The sequence below is a fragment of the Quercus robur genome, chromosome 1 (assembly GCF_932294415.1).
Source record: "Quercus robur chromosome 1, dhQueRobu3.1, whole genome shotgun sequence".
Lineage (NCBI taxonomy): Eukaryota > Viridiplantae > Streptophyta > Magnoliopsida > Fagales > Fagaceae > Quercus > Quercus robur.
The window spans coordinates 46,034,221-46,049,093 of NC_065534.1; positions in this window are offsets into that span (position 1 = coordinate 46,034,221).

Consider the following 14,873-nt stretch of genomic DNA (forward strand, 5'->3'; position numbering starts at 1 on the left):
TTCCTATCCGTTCGAACCCGACCCCAGTTAGAAAATTCAAAAAGAAATGCAAAAAAATTCTAAAAATTAAAAAACATCATCCAGGCTTCATTTCAAGACGAAACAGGTCAGGAGAGGCCGAAAAATAGAGAAGAAAAAAATTTTCCTTCCTATCCGTTCGAACCCGACCCGAGTTAGAAAATTCAAAAATAAAAGCAAAAAAATTCTAAAAATTAAAAAACATCATCGAGGCTTCATTTCAAAACGAAATGGGCCAGGACAGGCCGAAAAATAGAGAACAAAAATAAAATCCTTCCTATCCGTTCGAACCCGACCCGAGTTAGAAAATTCAAAAATAAATGTAAAAAAATTTTAAAAATTAAAAATCATCATCCAGGCTTCATTTCATGACGAAACGGGTCAAGACAGGCCGAAAAATAGAGAACAAAAAGAATTTCCTTCCTATCCGTTTGAACCAGACCCGAGATAGAAAATTCGAAAATAAATGCAAAAAAATTTTAAAAATTAAAAAACATCATCCAGGCTTCATTTCAAGACGAAACGGGTTAGGACAGGCCGAAAAATAGAGAACAAAAAAAAATTCCTTCCTATCCGTTCGATCCCGACCCGAGTTAGAAAATTCAAAGATAAATGCAAAAAAAATTCTAAAAATTAAAAATCATCATCCAGGTTTCATTTCAAGACGAAACGGGTGAAGACTGGCTGAGAAATAGAGAATAAAAAAAATTTCTTTCCTATTCGTTCGAACCCAACCCTAGTTAGAAAATTCAAAAACTAAAAGCAAAAAAAATTCAAAAAATTAAAAAACATCATCCAGGCTTCATTTCAAATCGAAATGGGCCAGGACAGGCCGAAAAATAGAGAATAAAAATAATTTCCTTCCTATCCGTTCGAACCCGACCCGAGATAGAAAATTCGAAAATAAATGCAGAAAAATATTAAAAATTAAAAAACATCATCCAGGCTTCATTTCAAGACGAAACGGGTCTGGACAGGCCGATAAATAGAGAACAAAAAAAATTTCCTTCCTATCCGTTCGATCCTGACCCGAGTTAGAAAATTCAAAAATAAATGCAAAAAAAATTCTAAAAATTAAAAATCATCATCCAGTTTTCATTTCAAGACGAAACGGGTGAAGACTGGCCGAGAAATAGAGAATAAAAAAAATTTCTTTCCTATCCGTTCGAACCCAACCCCAGTTAGAAATTCAAAACTAAATGCAAAAAAAATTCAAAAAATTTAAAAACATCATCCAGGCTTCATTTCAAAACGAAATGGGCCAGGACAGGCCGAAAAATAGAGAATAAAAATAATTTCCTTCCTATCCGTTCGAACCCGACCCGAGATAGAAAATTCGAAAATAAATGCAAAAAAAATTTAAAAATTAAAAAACATCATCCAGGCTTCATTTCAAGACGAAACTGGTCTGGACAGGCCGATAAATAGAGAACAAAAAAAATTTCCTTCCTATTCGTTCGAAACCGACCCGAGTTAGAAAATTCAAAACTAAATCCAAAAAAAATTCTAAAAACTAAAAAACATCATCCAGGTTTCATTTCAAGACGAAACGGGTGAGGACAAGCCGAAAAATAGAGAATAAAAAAAATTTCTTTCCTATCCGTTCGAACCCGACCCCAGTTAGAAAATTCAAAAAGAAATGCAAAAAAATTCTAAAAAATAAAAAACATCATCCAGGCTTCATTTCAAGACGAAACAGGTCAGGAGAGGCAGAAAAATAGAGAAGAAAAAAATTTTCCTTCCTATCAGTTCAAACCCGACCCGAGTTAGAAAATACAGAAATAAAAGCAAAAAAATTCTAAAAATTAAAAAACATCATCCAGGCTTCATTTGAATATGAGACGGGTCAAGACGGGCCAAAAAATAGAGAACAAAAAAAATTCAATTCCTATCCGTTCGGACCAGACCCTAGTTAGAAAATTCGAAAATAAATGCCAAAAAATTCTAAAAATCAAAAAACATCATCCAGTCTTCATTTCAAGACGAAACGGATCAGGACAGGCCGAAAAATTGAGAACAAAAAAAAATTCCTTCCTATCCGTACGAACCCGACTCGAGTTAGAAAATTCAAAAAGAAATGCAAAAAAATTCTAAAAATTAAAAAACATCATCCCGGCTTCATTTCAAAACGAAAAGGGCCAGGACAGGCCGAAAAATAGAGAACAAAAATAAAATCCTTCCTATCCGTTCGAACCCGACCCGAGTTAGAAAATTCAAAAATAAATGCAAAAAAATTTTAAAAATTAAAAATCATCATCCAGGCTTCATTTCATGACGAAACGGGTCCGGACAGGCCGAAAAATAGAGAACAAAAAGAATTTCCTTCCTATCCGTTCAAACCAGACCCGAGATAGAAAATTCGAAAATAAATGCAAAAAAATTTAAAAAATTAAAAAACATCATCCAGGCTTCATTTCAAGACGAAACGGGTCAGGACAAGCCAAAAAATAGAGAACAAAAAAACATTCCTTCCTATCCATTCGATCTCGATCCGAGTTACAAAATTCAAAACTAAATGCAACAAAAATTCTAAAAATTAAAAATCATCACCCTGGTTTCATTTCAAGACGAAACGGGTGAAGACTGGCCGAGAAATAGAGAATAAAAAAAATTTCTTTCCTATCCGTTCGAACCCAACCGCAGTTAGAAAATTCAAAAACTAAATGAAAAAAAAATTCTAAAAATTAAAAAACATCATCCAGGCTTCATTTCAAAACGAAATGGGCCAGGACAGGCCGAAAAATAGAGAATAAAAATAATTTCCTTCCTATCCGTTCGAACCCGGCCCGAGATAGAAAATTCGAAAATAAATGCAAAAAAATTTTAAAAATTAAAAAACATCATCCAGGCTTCATTTCAAGACGAAACGGGTCTGGACAGGCCGATAAATAGAGAACAAAAAAAATTTCCTTCCTATCCGTTCGAAACCGACCCGAGTTAGAAAATTCAAAACTAAATGCAAAAAAAATTCTAAAACTTAAAAAACATCATCCAGGATTCATTTCAAGACGAAACAGGTGAAGACAAGCCGAAAAATAGAGAATAAAAAAAATTTCTTTCCTATCCGTTCGAACCCGACCCCAGTTAGAAAATTCAAAAAGAAATGCAAGAAAATTCTAAAAATTAAAAAACATCATCCAGGCTTCATTTCAAGACGAAACAGGTCAGGAGAGGCCGAAAAATAGAGAAGAAAAAAATTTTCCTTCCTATCCGTTCGAACCCGACCCGAGTTAGAAAATTAAAAAATAAAAGCAAAAAAATTCTAAAAATTAAAAAACATCATCCAGGCTTCATTTGAATATGAAACGGGTCAGGAATGGCCAAAAAATAGAGAACAAAAAAAATTTCATTCCTATCCGTTCGGACCAGACCCGAGTTTGAAAATTCGAAAATAAATGCCAAAAAATTCTAAAAATGAAAAAACATCATCCAGGCTTCATTTCAAGACGAAACAGGTTAGGACAGGCCGAAAAATGGAGAACATAAAAAAATTCCTTCCTATCCATTCGAACCCGACCCGAGTTAGAAAATTCAAAAATAAATGCAAAAAAAAATTCTAAAAATTAAAAAACATCGTCCAGGTTTCATTTCAAGACGAAACGGGTGAAGACTGGCCGAAAAATAGAGAATAAAAAAAATTTCTTTCTTATCCGTTCGAACCCGACCCCAGTTAGAAAATTCAAAAAGAAATGCAAAAAAATTTTAAAATTAAAAGACATCATCCAGGCTTCATTTCAAAACGAAATGGACCAGAACAGGACGAAGAATAGAGAATAAAAATAATTTCCTTCCTATCCGTTCGAACCAGACCCGAGTTAGAAAATTCAAAAATAAATGCAAAAAAGTTTTAAAAATTAAAAATCATCATCCAGGCTTCATTTCATGAGGAAACGGGTCAGGACAGGCCGAAAAATAGAGAAGAAAAAAATTTTCCTTCCAATCAGTTCGAACCCGACCCGAGTTAGAAAATACAGAAATAAAAGCAAAAAAATTCTAAAAATTAAAAAACATCATCCAGGCTTCATTTGAATATGAAACGGGTCAAGACAGGCCAAAAAATAGAGAACAAAAAAAATTTCATTCCTATCCGTTCGGACCAGGCCCTAGTTAGAAAATTCGAAAATAAATGCCAAAAAATTCTAAAAATTAAAAAAACATCATCCAGGCTTCATTTCAACACGAAACGGATCAGGACAGGCCGAAAAATAGAGAACAAAAAAAAATTCCTTCCTATCCGTACGAACCCGACTCGAGTTAGAAAATTCAAAAATAAATGCAACAAAAATTCTAAAAATTAAAAAACATCATCCAGGTTTCATTTCAACACGAAACGGGTGAAGACCGGCCGAAAAATAGAGAATAAAAAAAATTTCTTTCCTATCCGTTCGAACCCGACCTCAGTTAGAAAATTCAAAAAGAAATGCAAAAAAATTCTAAAAATTAAAAAACATCATCCAGGCTTCATTTCAAAACGAAATGGGCCAGGACAGGCCGAAAAATAGAGAACAAAAATAATTTCCTTCCTATCCGTTCGAACCCGACCCGAGTTAGAAAATTCAAAAATAAGTGCAAAAAAATTTTAAAAATTAAAAATCATCATCCAGGCTTCATTTCATGACGAAACGGGTCAGGACAGGCCGAAAAATAGAGAACAAAAAGAATTTCCTTCCTATCCGTTCAAACCAGATCCGAGATAGAAAATTCGAAAATAAATGCAAAAAAATTTTAAAAATTAAAAAACATTATCCAGGCTCATTTCAAGACGTAATGGGTCAGGACAGGCAGAAAAATAGAGAACAAAAAAAATTTCCTTCCTATCCGTTCGATATCGACCCGAGTTAGAAAATTCAAAAATAAATGCAACAAAAATTCTAAAAATTAAAAATCATCATCCTGGTTTCAGTTCAAGAAGAAACGGGTGAAGATTGGCCGAGAAATAGAGAATAAAAAAAATTTCTTTCCTATCCGTACGAACCCAACCCCAGTTAGAAAATTCAAAAACTAAATGCAAAAAAAATTCTAAAAATTAAAAAACATCATCCAGGCTTCATTTCAAAACGAAATGGGCCAGGACAGGCCGAAAAATTGAGAATAAAAATAATTTCCTTCCTATCCGTTCGAACCCGAACCGAGATAGAAAATTCGAAAATAAATGCAAAAAAATTTTAAAAATTAAAAAACATCATCCAGGCTTCATTTCAAGACGAAACGGGTCTGGACAGGCCGATAAATAGAGAACAAAAAAATTTCCTTCCTATCCGTTCGAAACCGACCTGAGTTAGAAAATTCAAAACTAAATGCAAAAAAAATTCTAAAACTTAAAAAACATCATCCAGGTTTCATTTCAAGACGAAACAGGTGAAGACAAGCCGAAAAATAGATAATAAAAAAAATTTCTTTCCTATCCGTTCGAACCCGACCCCAGTTAGAAAATTCAAAAAGAAATGCAAAAAAATTCTAAAAATTAAAATACATCATCCAGGCTTCATTTCAAGACGAAACAGGTCAGGAGAGGCCGAAAAATAGAGAAGAAAAAAATTTTCCTTCCTATCCGTTCGAACCCGACCCGAGTTAGAAAATTCAAAAATAAAAGCAAAAAAATTCTAAAAATTAAAAAACATCATACAGGCTTCATTTGAATATGAAACGGGTCAGGACAGGCCAAAAAATAGAGAACAAAAAAAATTTCATTCCTATCCGTTCGGACCAGACCCGAGTTTGAAAATTCGAAAATAAATGCCAAAAAATTCTAAAAATGAAAAAACATCATCCAGGCTTCATTTCAAAACGAAACGGGTCAGGACAGGCCGAAAAATAGAGAACATAAAAAAATTCCTTCCTATCCATTCGAACCCGACCCGAGTTAGAAAATTCAAAAATAAATGCAAAAAAAATTCTAAAAATTAAAAAACATCGTCCAGGTTTCATTTCAAGACGAAAAGGGTGAAGACTGGCCGAAAAATAGAGAATAAAAAAAATTTCTTTCTTATTCGTTCGAACCCGACCCTAGTTAGAAAATTCAAAAAGAAATGCAAAAAAATTTTAAAATTAAAAGACATCATCCAGGCTTCATTTCAATAAGAAATGGACCAGAACAGGACGAAGAATAGAGAATAAAAATAATTTCCTTCCTATCCGTTCGAACCAAACCCGAGTTAGAAAATCCAAAAATAAATGCAAAAAAGTGTTAAAAATTAAAAATCATCATCCAGGCTTCATTTCATGAGGAAACGGGTCAGGACAGGCCGAAAAATAGAGAAGAAAAAATTTTTCCTTCCAATCAGTTCGAACCCGACCCGAGTTAGAAAATACAGAAATAAAAGCAAAAAAATTCTAAAAATTAAAAAACATCATCCAGGCTTCATTTGAATATGAAACGGGTCAAGACAGGCCAAAAAATAGAGAACAAAAAAAATTCCATTCCTATCCGTTCGGACCAGACCCTAGTTAGAAAATTCGAAAATAAATGCCAAAAAATTCTAAAAATTAAAAAAACATCATCCATGCTTCATTTCAAGACGAAACGGATCAGGACAGGCCGAAAAATAGAGAACAAAAAAAATTTCCTTCCTATCCGTACGAACCCGACTCGAGTTAGAAAATTCAAAAATAAATGCAACAAAAATACTAAAAATGAAGAAACATCATCCAGGTTTCATTTCAACACGAAACGGGTGAAGACCAGCCGAAAAATAGAGAATAAAAAAAATTTCTTTCCTATCCGTTCGAACCCGACCTCAGTTAGAAAATTCAAAAAGAAATGCAAAAAAATTCTAAAAATTGAAAAACATCATCCAGGCTTCATTTCAAAACGAAATGGGCCAGGACAGGCCGAAAAATAGATAACAAAAATAATTTCCTTCCTATCCGTTCGAACCCGACCCGAGTTAGAAAATACAAAAATATGTGCAAAAAAATTTTAAAAATTAAAAATCATCATCCAGGCTTCATTTCATGACGAAACGGGTCAGGACAGGCCGAAAAATAGAGAACAAAAAGAATTTCCTTCCTATCCGTTCAAACCAGATCCGAGATAGAAAATTCGAAAATAAATGCAAAAAAATTTTAAAAATTAAAAAACATCATCCAGGCTTCGTTTCAAGACGAAACGGGTCAGGACAGGCCGAAAAATAGAGAACAAAAAAAATTTCCTTCCTATCCGTTCGATATCGACCCGAGTTAGAAAATTCAAAAATAAATGCAACAAAAATTCTAAAAATTAAAAATCATCATCCTGGTTTCAGTTCAAGAAGAAACGGGTGAAGATTGGCCGAGAAATAGAGAATAAAAAAAATTTCTTTCCTATCCGTACGAACCCAACCCCAGTTAAAAAATTCAAAAACAAAATGCAAAAAAAATTCTAAAAATTAAAAAACATCATCCAGGCTTCATTTCAAAACGAAATGGGCCAGGACAGGCCGAAAAATAGAGAATAAAAACAATTTCCTTCCTATCCGTTCGAACCCGAACCGAGATAGAAAATTCGAAAATAAATGCAAAAAAATTTTAAAAATTAAAAAACATCATCCAGGCTTCATTTCAAGACGAAACGGGTCTGGACAGGCCGATAAATAGAGAACAAAAAAATTTCCTTCCTATCCGTTCGAAACCGACCCGAGTTAGAAAATTCAAAACTAAATGCAAAAAAAATTCTAAAACTTAAAAAACATCATCCAGGTTTCATTTCAAGACGAAACAGGTGAAGACAAGCCGAAAAATAGAGAATAAAAAAAATTTCTTTCCTTTCCGTTCGAACCCGACCCCAGTTAGAAAATTCAAAAAGAAATGCAAAAAAATTCTAAAAATTAAAAAATATCATCCAGGCTTCATTTCAAGACGAAACAGGTCAGGAGAGGCCGAAAAATAGAGAAGAAAAAAATTTTCCTTCCTATCCGTTCGAACCCGACCCGAGTTAGAAAATTCAAAAATAAAAGCAAAAAAATTCTAAAAATTAAAAAACATCATCCAGACTTCATTTGAATATGAAACGGGTCAGGACAGGCCAAAAAATAGAGAACAAAAAAAATTTCATTCCTATCCGTTCGGACCAGACCCGAGTTAGAAAATTCGAAAATAAATGCGAAAAAATTCTAAAAATTAAAAAACATCATCCAGGCTTCATTTCAAGACGAAACGGGTCAGGACAGGCCAAAAAATAGAGAACATAAAAAAATTCCTTCCTATCCATTCGAACCCAACCCGAGTTAGAAAATTCAAAAATAAATGCAAAAAAAATTCTAAAAATTAAGAAACATCATCCAGGTCTCATTTCAAGACGAAACGGGTGAAGACTGGCCGAAAAATAGAGAATAAAAAAAATTTCTTTCCTATCCGTTCGAACCCGACCCCAGTTAGAAAATTCAAAAAGAAATGCAAAAAAATTCTAAAAATTAAAAAACATCATCCAGGCTTCATTTCAAAACGAAATGGGCCAGGACAGACCGAAAAATAGAGAACAAAAATAATTTCCTTCATATCCGTTCGAACCCGACCCGAGCTAGAAAATTCAAAAATAAGTGCAAAAAAATTTTAAAAATTAAAAATCATCATCCAGGCTTCATTTCATGAGGAAACGGGTCAGGACAGGCCGAAAAATAGAGAACAAAAAGAATTTCCTTCCTATCCGTTCGAACCAGACCTGAGATAGAAAATTCGAAAATAAATGCAAAAAAATTTTAAAAATTAAAATACATCATCCATGCCTCATTTCAAGGCGAAACGGGTCGGGACAGGCCGAAAAATAGAGAACAAAAAAAATTTCCTTCCTATCCGTTTGAAACCGACCTGAGTTAGAAAATTCAAAACTAAATGCAAAAAAAATTCTAAAAATTAAAAAACATCATCCAGGATTCATTTCAAGACGAAACGGGTGAAGACAAGCCGAAAAATAAAGAATAAAAAAAATTTCTTTCCTATTCGTTGAAACCCGACCCCAGTTAGAAAATTCAAAAAGAAATGTAAAAAAATTCTAAAAATTAAAAAACATCATCCAGGCTTCATTTCAAAACGAAAAGGGCCAGGACAGGCCAAAAAATAGAGAACAAAAATAAAATCCTTCCTATCCGTTCGAACCCGACCCGAGTTAGAAAATTCAAAAATAAATGCAAAAAAATTATAAAAATTAAAAATCATCATCCAGGCTTCATTTCATGACGAAACGGGTCAGGACAGGCCGAAAAATAGAGAACAAAAAGAATTTCCTTCCTATCCGTTCAAACCAGATCCGAGATAGAAAATTCGAAAATAAATGAAAAAAAATTTTAAAAATTAAAAAACATCATCCAGGCTTCATTTCAAGACGAAACGGGTCAGGACAGGCCGAAAAATAGAGAACAAAAAAAAATTCCTTCCTATCCGTTCGATATCGACCCGAGTTAGAAAATTCAAAAATAAATGCAACAAAAATTCTAAAAATTAAAAATCATCATCCTGGTTTCAGTTCAAGACGAAACGGGTGAAGATTGGCCGAGAAATAGAGAATAAAAAAAATTTCTTTCCTATCCGTACGAACCCAACCCCAGTTAGAAAATTCAAAAACTAAATGCAAAAAAAATTCTAAAAATTAAAAAACATCATCCAGGCTTCATTTCAAAACGAAATGGGCCAGGACAGGCCGAAAAATAGAGAATAAAAATAATTTATTTCCTATCCGTTCGAACCCGAACCGAGATAGAAAATTCGAAAATAAATGCGAAAAAAATTTAAAAATTAAAAAACATCATCCAGGCTTCATTTCAAGACGAAACGGGTCAGGACAGGCCAAAAAGTAGAGAACGTAAAAAAATTCCTTCCTATCCTTTCGAACCCAACCCGAGTTAGAAAATTCAAAAATAAATGCAAAAAAAATTCTAAAAATTAAAAAACATCATCCAGGTCTCATTTCAAGACGAAACGGGTGAAGACTGGCCGAAAAATAGAGAATAAAAAAAATTTCATTCCTATCCGTTCGAACCCGACCCCAGTTAGAAAATTCAAAAAGAAATGCAAAAAAATTCTAAAAATTAAAAAACATCATCCAGGCTTCATTTCAAAACGAAATGGGCCAGGACAGGCCGAAAAATAGAGAACAAAAATAATTTCCTTCCTATCCGTTCGAACCCGACCCGAGTTAGAAAATTCAAAAATAAGTGCAAAAAAATTTTAAAAATTAAAAATCATCATCCAGGCTTCATTTCATGACGAAACGGGTCAGGACAGGCCGAAAAATAGAGAACAAAAAGAATTTCCTTCCTATCCGTTCAAACTAGACCTGAGATAGAAAATTCGAAAATAAATGCAAAAAAATTTTAAAAATTAAAATACATCATCCATGCTTCATTTCAAGGCGAAACGGGTCAGGACAGGCCGAAAAATAGAGAACAAAAAAAATTTCCTTCCTATCCGTTTGAAACCGACCTGAGTTAGAAAATTCAAAACTAAATGCAAAAAAAATTCTAAAAATTAAAAAACATCATCTAGGATTCATTTCAAGACGAAACGGGTGAAGACAAGCCGAAAAATAAAGAATAAAAAAAATTTCTTTCCTATCCGTTGAAACTCGACCCCAGTTAGAAAATTCAAAAAGAAATGCAAAAAAATTCTAAAAATGAAAAAACATCATCCAGGCTTCATTTCAAAACGAAAAGGGCCAGGACAGGCCGAAAAATAGAGAACAAAAATAAAATCCTTCCTATCCGTTCGAACCCGACCCGAGTTAGAAAATTCAAAAATAAATGCAAAAAAATTATAAAAATTAAAAATCATCATCCAGGCTTCATTTCATGACGAAACGGGTCAGGACAGGCCGAAAAATAGAGAACAAAAAGAATTTCCTTCCTATCCGTTCAAACCAGATCCGAGATAGAAAATTCGAAAATAAATGCAAAAAAATTTTAAAAATTAAAAAACATCATCCAGGCTTCATTTCAAGACGAAACGGGTCAGGACAGGCCGAAAAATAGAGAACAAAAAAAAATTCCTTCCTATCCGTTTGATATCGACCCGAGTTAGAAAATTCAAAAATAAATTCAACAAAAAATCTAAAAATTAAAAATCATCATCCTGGTTTCAGTTCAAGATGAAACGGGTGAAGATTGGCCGAGAAATAGAGAATAAAAAAAATTTCTTTCCTATCCGTACGAACCCAACCCCTGTTAGAAAATTCAAAAACTAAATGCAAAAAAAATTCTAAAAATTTAAAAACATCATCCAGGCTTCATTTCAAAACGAAATGGGCCAGGACAGGCCGAAAAATAGAGAATAAAAATAATTTCCTTTCTATCCGTTCGAACCCGAACCGAGATAGAAAATTCGAAAATAAATGCAAAAAAATTTTAAAAATTAAAAAACGTCATCCAGGCTTCATTTTAAGACGAAACGGGTCTGGACAGGCCGATAAATAGAGAACAAAAAAAATTTCCTTCTTATCCGTTCGAAACCGACCTGAGTTAGAAAATTCAAAACTAAATGCAAAAAAAATTCTAAAAATTAAAAAACATCATCCAGGATTCATTTCAAGAGGAAAAGGATGAAGATTGGCCGAAAAATAGAGAATAAAAAAAATTTCTTTCCTATCCGTTCGAACCCGACCCCAGTAAGAAAATTCAGAAAGAAATGCAAAAAAATTCTAAAATTTAAAAAACAACATCCAGGCTTCATTTCAAAACGAAATGGGCCAGGACAGGCCGAAAAATAGAGAACAAAAAGAATTTTCTTCCTATCCGTTCGAACAAGACCCGAGATAGAAAATTCGAAAATAAATGCAAAAAAATTTTAAAAATTAAAAAACATCATCCAGGCTTCATTTCAAGACGAAACGGGTCAGGACAGGCCGAAAAATAGAGAACAAAAAAAAATTCCTTCCTATCCGTTCGATCCCGACCCGAGTTAGAAAATTCAAAAATAAATGCAAAAAAAATTCTAAAAATTAAAAATCATCATCCAGGTTTCATATCAAGACGAAACGGGTGAAGACTGGCCGAGAAATAGAGAATAAAAAAAATTTCTTTCCTATTCGTTCGAACCCAACCCCAGTTAGAAAATTCAAAAACTAAAAGCAAAAAAAATTAAAAAAATTAAAAAACATCATCCAGGCTTCATTTCAAAACGAAATGGGCCAGGACAGGCCGAAAAATAGAGAATAAAAATAATTTCCTTCCTATCCGTTCGAACCCGACCCGAGATAGAATATTCGAAAATAAATGCAGAAAAATATTAAAAATTAAAAAACATCATCCAGGCTTCATTTCAAGACGAAACGGGTCTGGACAGGCCGATAAATAGAGAACAAAAAAAATTTCCTTCCTATCCGTTCGAAACCGACCCGAGTTAGAAAATTCAAAACTAAATGCCAAAAAAATTCTAAAAATTAAAAATCATCATCCAGGTTTCATTTCAAGACGAAACGGGTGAAGACTGGCTGAGAAATAGAGAATAAAAAAAATTTCTTTCCTATTCGTTCGAACCCAACCCCAGTTAGAAAATTCAAAAACTAAATACAAAAAAAATTCAAAAAATTAAAAAACATCATCCAGGCTTCATTTCAAAACGAAATGGGCCAGGACAGGCCGAAAAATAGAGAATAAAAATAATTTCCTTCCTATCCGTTCGAACCCGACCCGAGATAGAATATTCGAAAATAAATGCAGAAAAATATTAAAAATTAAAAAACATCATCCAGGTTTCATTTCAAGACGAAACGGGTCTGGACAGGCCGATAAATAGAGAAGAAAAAAAATTTCCTTCCTATCCGTTCGAAACCGACCCGAGTTAGAAAATTCAAAACTAAATGCAAAAAAAATTCTAAAAATTAAAAATCATCATCCAGGTTTCATTTCAAGACGAAACGGGTCTGGACAGGCCGATAAATAGAGAACAAAAAAAATTTCCTTCCTATCCGTTCGAAACCGACCCGAGTTTGAAAATTCAAAACTAAATGCAAAAAAAATTCTAAAAAGTAAAAAACATCATCCAGGTTTCATTTCAAGACGAAACGGGTGAAGACAAAACGAAAAATAGAGAATAAAAATAATTTCCTTCCTATCCGTTCGAACCCGACCCGAGATAGAATATTCGAAAATAAATGCAGAAAAATATTAAAAATTAAAAAACATCATCCAGGCTTCATTTCAAGACGAAACGGGTCTGGACAGGCCGATAAATAGAGAACAAAAAAAATTTCCTTCCAATCCATTCGAAACCGACCCGAGTTAGAAAATTCAAAACTAAAAGCAAAAAAAATTCTAAAAATTAAAAAACATTATCCAGGTTTCATTTCAAGACGAAACGGGTGAAGACAAGCCGAAAAATAGAGAATAAAAAAAATTTCTTTCCTATCCGTTCGAACCCGAACCCAGTTAGAAAATTCTAAAAGAAATGCAAAAAAATTCTAAAAATTAAAAAACATCATCCAAGCTTCATTTCAAGACGAAACAGGTCAGGAGAGGCCGAAAAATAGAGAAGAAAAAAATTTTCCTTCTTATCCGTTCGAACCCGACCCGAGTTAGAAAATTCAAAAATAAAAGCAAAAAAATTCTAAAAATTAAAAAACATCATCCAGGCTTAATTTGAATATGAAACGGGTCAGGAAAGACCAAAAAATAGAGAACGAAAAAAATTTCATTCCTATCCGTTCGGACCAGACCCGAGTTAGAAAATTCGAAAATAAATGCGAAAAAATTCTAAAAATTAAAAAACATCATCTAGGCTTCATTTCAAGACGAAACGGGTCAGGACAGGCCAAAAAATATAGAACATAAAAAAATTCATTCCTATCCATTCGAACCCAACCCGAGTTAGAAAATTCAAAAATAAATGCAAAAAAAATTCTAAAAATTAAAAAACATCATCCAGGTCTCATTTCAAGACGAAACGGGTGAAGACTGGCCGAAAAATAGAGAATAAAAAAAATTTCATTCCTATCCGTTCGAACCCGACCCCAGTTAGAAAATTCAAAAAGAAATGCAAAAAAAATCTAAAAATTAAAAAACATCATCCAGGCTTCATTTCAAAACGAAATGGGCCAGGGCAGGCCGAAAAATAGAGAATAAAAATAATTTCCTTCCTATCCGTTCGAACCCGACCCGAGATAGAAAATTCGAAAATAAATGCAAAAAAATTTTAAAAATTAAAAAACATCATACGGGCTTCATTTCAAGACGAAACGGGTCTGGACAGGCCGATAAATAGAGAACAAAAAAAATTTCCTTCCTATCCGTTCGAAACCGACCCGAGTTAGAAAATTCAAAACTAAATGCAAAAAAAATTCTTAAAATTAAAAAACATCATCCAGGTTTCATTTCAAGACGAAACGGGTGAAGACAAGCCGAGAAATAGAAAATAAAAAAATTTTTTTTCCTATCCGTTCGAACCCGACCCCAGTTAGAAAATTCTAAAAGAAATGTACAAAAATTCTAAAAATTAAAAAACATCATCCAGGCATCATTTCAAGACGAAACAGGTCAGGAGAGGCCGAAAAATAGAGAAGAAAAAATTTTTCCTTCCTATCCGTTCGAACCCGACCCGAGTTAGAAAATTAAAAAATAAAAGCAAAAAAATTCTAAAAATTAAAAAACATCATCCAGGTTTCATTTCAAGACGAAACGGGTGAAGACCGGCCGAAAAATAGAGAATAAAAATAATTTCCTTCCTATCCGTTCGAACCAGACCCGAGATAGAAAATTCGAAAATAAATGCAAAAAAATTTTAAAAATTAAAAAACATCATCCAGGCTTCATTTCAAGACGAAATGGGTCAGGACAGGCTGATAAATAGAGAACAAAAAAAATTTCCTTCCTATCCGTTCGAAACCGACCCGAGTTAGAAAATTCAAAACTAAATGCAAAAAAAATTCTAAAAATTTAAAAACATCATCCAGG